This window comes from Rutidosis leptorrhynchoides, chromosome 1 (genome assembly GCF_046630445.1).
Source record: "Rutidosis leptorrhynchoides isolate AG116_Rl617_1_P2 chromosome 1, CSIRO_AGI_Rlap_v1, whole genome shotgun sequence".
NCBI classification, from domain to species: Eukaryota; Viridiplantae; Streptophyta; class Magnoliopsida; order Asterales; family Asteraceae; genus Rutidosis; species Rutidosis leptorrhynchoides.
In genome coordinates, this window is record NC_092333.1 from 224,498,121 (window position 1) to 224,504,617 (window position 6,497).

The window sequence follows — 6,497 nt, forward strand, 5'->3', positions numbered from 1 at the left end:
TCTTGTTAAATGTTGTTAACCCAATGTTTATTATATCTAATGAGATGTTAAATTATTATATTATCATGATATTAATATATCTTAATATGATATATATACATTTAAATGTCGTTACAACGATAATCGTTACATATATGTCTCGTTTCGAAATCCTTAAGTAAGTAGTCTTGTTTTTACATATGTAGTTCATTGTTAATATACATAATGACATGTTTACTTATCATTTATCATGATTAAACATAGTGTAACAATATCTTAATATGATTCATCTGTATTTAGTAAGACGTTGTTATAACGATAATCGTTATATATATCATTTCGAGTTTCTTAATTCAATAACTCAATTTTATGTATATAACTCATTGTTAAAATACCTAATGAGATACTTACTTATCATAATATCATGTTAACTATATATATAATCATATATATGTCATCATATAGTTTTTACAAGTTTTAACGTTCGTGAATCACCGGTCAACTTGGGTGGTCAATTGTCTATATGACACCTATTTCAATTAATCAAGTCTTAACAAATTTGATTGCTTAACATGTTGGTAACACTTAATCATGTAAATAACAATTTAATTTAATATATATAAATATGGAAATGTTCGGGTCACTACAGTACCTACCCGTTAAATAAATTTCGTCCCGAAATTTTAAGCAGTTAGAGGTGTTGACGTATCTTCTGGAAATAAGTGTGGGTATTTCTTCTTCATCTGATATTCTCGTTCCCAGGTAGACTCGGGTCCTCTACGAGCATTCCATTGAACCTTAACAATTGGTATCTTGTTTTGCTTAAGTCTTTTAACCTCACGATCCATTATTTCGACGGGTTCTTTGACGAATTGAAGTTTTTCGTTGATTTGGATTTCGTCTAACAGAATAGTGAGATCTTCTTTAGCAAAACATTTCTTCAAATTTGAGATGTGGAAAGTGTTATGTACAGTCGCTAGTTGTTGTGGTAACTCAAGTTGGTAAGCTACTGGTCCGACACGATCAATATTCTTGAATGGTCCAATATACCTTGGATTTAATTTCCCTCGTTTACCAAATCGAACAACGCCTTTCCAAGGTGAAACCTTAAGCATGACCATTTCTCCAATTTCAAATTCTATATCTTTTCTTTTAATGTCGGCGTAGCTCTTTTGTCGACTTTGGGCGGTTTTCAACCGTTGTTGAATTTGGATGATCTTCTCGGTAGTTTCTTGTATTATTTAGGGACCCGTAATCTGTCTATCCCCCACTTCACTCCAACAAATCGGAGACCTGCACTTTCTACCATAAAGTGCTTCAAACGGTGCCATCTCAATGCTTGAATGGTAGCTGTTGTTGTAGGAAAATTCTGCTAACGGAAGGTGTCGATCCCAACTGTTTCCGAAATCAATAACACATGCTCGTAGCATGTCTTCAAGCGTTTGTATTTTCCTTTCGCTCTGCCTATCAGTTTGTGGATGATAGGCAGTACTCATGTCAAGGCGAGTTCCTAATGCTTGCTGTAATGTCTGCCAGAATCTTGAAATAAATCTGTCATCCCTATCAGAGATAATAGAGATTGGTATTCTATGCCTAGAGACGACTTCCTTCATATACAGTCGTGCTAACTTCTCCATCTTGTTATCTTCTCTTATTGGCAGGAAGTGTGCTAATTTGGTGAGATGATCAACTATTACCCAAATAGTATCAAAACCACTTGCAGTCCTTGGCAATTTAGTGATGAAATCTATGGTAATGTTTTCCCATTTCCATTCAGGGATTTCGGGTTGTTGAAGTAGACCTGATGGTTTCTGATGCTCAGCTTTGACCTTAGAACACGTCAAACATTCTCCTACATATTTAGCAACATCGGCTTTCATACCCGGCCACCAAAAATGTTTCTTAAGATCCTTGTACATCTTCCCCGTTCCAGGATGTATTGAGTATCTAGTTTTATGAGCTTCTCTAAGTACCATTTCTCTCATATCTCCAAATTTTGGTACCCAAATTCTTTCAGCCCTATACCGGGTTCCGTCTTCCCGAATATTAAGATGCTTCTCCGATCCTTTGGGTATTTCATTCTTTAAGTTTCCCTTTTTTAAAACTCCTTGTTGCGCCTCCTTTATTTGAGTAGTAAGGTTAGTGTGAATCATTATATTCATAGATTTTACACGAATGGGTTCTCTGTCCTTTCTGCTCAAGGCGTCAGCTACCACATTTGCTTTCCCCAGGTGGTAACGAATCTCAAAGTCATAATCATTCAACAATTCAATCCACCTGCGCTGCCTCATGTTCAGTTGTTTCTGATTAAATATGTGTTGAAGACTTTTGTAGTTGGTATATATAATACTTTTGACCCCGTATAAGTAGTGCCTCCAAGTCTTTAATGCAAAAACAACCGCGCCTAATTCCAAATCATGTGTCGTATAATTCTGTTCGTGAATCTTCAATTGTCTAGACGCGTAAGCAATTACTTTCATTCATTGCATTAATACGCAACCGAGACCTTGCTTTGAGGGGTCACAATATATCACAAAATCATCATTCCCTTCAGGTAATGACAATATAGGTGTCGTAGTTAACTTTTTCTTTAACAATTGAAACGCTTTCTCTTGTTCATCTTTCCATTCAAATTTCTTCCCTTTATGCGCTAATGCAGTCAAGGGTTTTGCTATTCTGGAAAAGTCTTGGATGAACCTTCTGTAGTAACCAGCTAGTCCTAAAAACTGGCGTATGTGTTTCGGAGTTTTCGGGGTTTTCCACTTTTTAACGGTTTCAATCTTTGCTGGCTCCACCTGAATACCTTCTTTGTTCACTATGTGACCGAGGAATTGAACTTCTTCCAACCAAAATGCACACTTTGAAAACTTAGCGTACAGTTTTTCTTTTCTCAGCAACTCTAGCACTTTTCTAAAATGTTCTTCGTGCTCTTGATCATTCTTCGAGTAAATAAGTATGTCATCGATGAAAACAATGACAAACTTGTCAAGATATGGCCCACACACACGGTTCATGCGGTCCATGAACACAGCTGGTGCGTTAGTCAATCCAAATGGCATAACCATAAACTCGTAATGACCGTAACGCGTCCTAAAAGCAGACTTTGGAATATCATCCTCCTTCACCCGCATTTGATGATATCCAGGACATAAATCGATCTTCGAATAAACAGACGAGCCTTGTACTGATCAAATAAGTAGTCGATTCTCGGTAGTGGGTAGTGGTTCTTGTTGGTAAGTTTGTTCAACTCTCGGTAGTCGATGCACAACCCAAATGTACCATCTTTCTTCTTGACAAACAAAACAGGAGCTCGCCATGGTGATGTGCTTGGTCGAATGAAACCACGCTCTAAAAGTTTCTGTAACTGACTTTGTATTTCCTTCATTTCGCTGGGTGCGAGTCTGTATGGAGCACGAGCTATTGGTGCAGCTCCTGGTACAAGGTCTATTTGAAATTTAACGGCTCGATGTGGGGGTAATCCCGGTAATTCTTTCGGAAATACATCGGGAAATTCTTTTGCGACGGGAACATCACTGATGTTCTTTTCTTCAGGTTTAACTTCCTAGATGTGTGCTAGAATGACGTAACAACCTTTTCTTATTAGTTTTTGTGCCTTCAAAATACTAATAAGATTTAACTTCGCGTTGTTCTTTTCTCCGTACACCATTAAAGGTTTTCCTTTTTCACGCATAATGCGAATCACATTTTTGTAACAAACAACCTCCGCTCTCACCTTTTTCAACCAGTCCATGCCAATTGTTACCTCAAAACTCCCTAACTCGACTGGTATTATATCATTTTTAAACATTTCATCCCCCAGTTTAATTTCTCTCTCCCGACATATATTATCTGCTGAAATTAATTTACCGCTTGCTAATTCGAGTAAAAATTTACTATCCAAAGGCATCAATGGGCAACTTAATTTAGCACAAAATTCTCTACTCATATAGCTTCTATCTGCACCCGAATCAAATAAAACATAAGCAGATTTATCGTCAATAAGAAACGTACCCGTAACAAGCTCCGGGTCTTCCTGTGCTTCTGCCGCATTAATATTGAAAACTCTTCCACGGCCCTGCCCATTAGTATTCCCCTGATTCGGGCAATTTCTAATAATGTGGCCCGATTTTCTTCATTTATAACAAACAGCGTTGGTATTACTTGCTCCGACACTATTCGTTTCGGCATTACTTGTTCCGACATTACTTGTTCCTTTGGTTCTGTTAAACTTTGGTCCGTAGACCTCACACTTTGTCGCGCTATGACCATTTCTTTTACACCTGTTGCAAAATGTCGTGCAAAACTCCTGGTGATTTTCTTCACACCACATGGCTGTTTTTGGTTTTTGTTGTCGTTGTTGTTATTGAGGTTGTTGTTGGGATTTTTATTGTTGTTGAAATGGTTGTTGTAGTTGTTGTTGTTGTTGTTGGGATGTTTATTGTAGTTATTGTTAGGATTGCAGTTATTGTTGCAATTGTTGTTGCGGTTGTTGAGATAGTTGTTGCGATTGTGGTTGTAATTGTTGTTGTTGTTGTACTGGTGACTCTTGTCATCGTTTTCCTCCCACTTCCTCTTGAGTTGTTTCATGTTGGCTTCTTCGGCCGCCTGCTCTTTAATTCTTCCCTCAATCTGATTTATGAGTTTATGAGCCATTCGACTTGCCTTCTGTATAGAAGCGGACTCGTATGAACTCACATCTTCTTGAATCCTTACTGGTAACCCTTTTACAAATGCGTCGATCTTCTATTCTTCATCTTCGAATGCTCCCGGACACAATAGGCACAATTAGAATCGTCGTTCATATGTGGTAACGTCGAACCCTTGTGTTTGTAACTCTCTAAGTTCTGCCTTGAGTTTATTGACTTCGTTTCTAGGACGGTACTGCTCGTTCATCAATTGCTTGAATGCCGACCACGGTAGTGCGTAAGCAGCATTTTGTCCTACATGTTCAAGATAGGTGTTCCACCACGTTAACGCAGTACCTGTGAAGGTATGTGTAGCGTACTTAACTTTGTCCTCTTCAGTACACTTACTTATGGCAAACACCGATTCGAATTTCTCGGTCCACCATTTCAATCCAATTGGTCCTTCGGTTCCATCAAATTCCAAAGGTTTGCAGGAAGTGAATTCTTTGTAGGAGCATCCTACATGATTTCTTGCGCCGTTAGCTACATTGCTAGATTCAGAGTTATTGTTGGTATGTAGCGCAGCCTGTACTGCGGCTATGTTTGCAGCAAGAAAGGTACGAAATTCCTCTTCGCTCATATTCATGGTGTGTCGAGTAGTCGGTGCCATTTCCTTCAAAATAGCCAACTGAATCGAGTTAATCATACAGAATATTAAGAGTAGTCAATAGTATTTCTTAGCATAATATGAACTCATTTATAAAAGCTTTTTCTTCATATTAGCGTTTTATAAGTTTAAATTTGGGTACTACCTACCCGTTAAGTTCATACTTAGTAGCTAATATACAATTCAACTACTATAATTCCATATGAAAAAACTGATTATAATAATATATCACTTATAAATATTCTTCAAACTTACAACATCGCTATATTACATATAACATGAAATATAGTACACTTTGATACAGGACAGTTTTGAAGATAAATCTAGTTAATACGCAAGTTGTTAAGCAAAGAAAATAAAGACACGTAATTCATAAGTCCAGAAACAAGTCATGCATTCTGGTTTTACTAAGACGATTTTCCATCCTTGGTCTTGTGGAAAATAACCGTTATGACCATTGGCTAGGCAGCATGTTGTAATGTTGTCAAAAGGACGAGGGTTTCGTAATGTCCAACAGCCCTGTAATAATCTAAAAACCTTGTTTCTCACCCCAACTACTGAATCCGTCACTTGTGGGAAGGTTTTATTTAAAAGTTGCAATCCGATGTTCTTTTTCTCACTTTGGTAAGAAACGAACATCACTAACCCGTAAGCATAACATGCTTCTTTATGTTGCATGTTAGAAGCTCTTTCTAATTCACGAAGTCCTATGTTGGGATATGTTGAGTTAAAATAGTTTCTTAACCCGTAGTGTAAAATTGCATTTTGGTTCCCCGCATTTAAAGCTTTAAAGAAAACATGGCATAACTTACGGTCTCCCCAATGTGATATACCCCACCTATTAAAGAAAAGCCTTTTATAAACTAAGGCATTTCTGGAAAGTCTTTCAAATGTTTGACAAGTTAATTTTGCCATAATTAATTGTGCTGATGAATTCTGACCGACTCTAGACAAGATTTCCTCAATCATATCCTCTGGTAGATCTTCTAAAATATTCGGTTATCTACCCTTAACGTCCATTTTGTTTTTATACTGTAAAATAGACAAGGAGTAGATTCGTAAAAGATAATTAACAAAGAATACAAACAATTTTTACATAGAATATAAAAGTACAAGCACATTACAATACATATAATACACAACATGATTACAACCCTCTAATCTGAATCACTGGTTTCTTCTTCTTCGGACTTGGTTCGTTTTCCTAATTTTCTAGGAATATATGA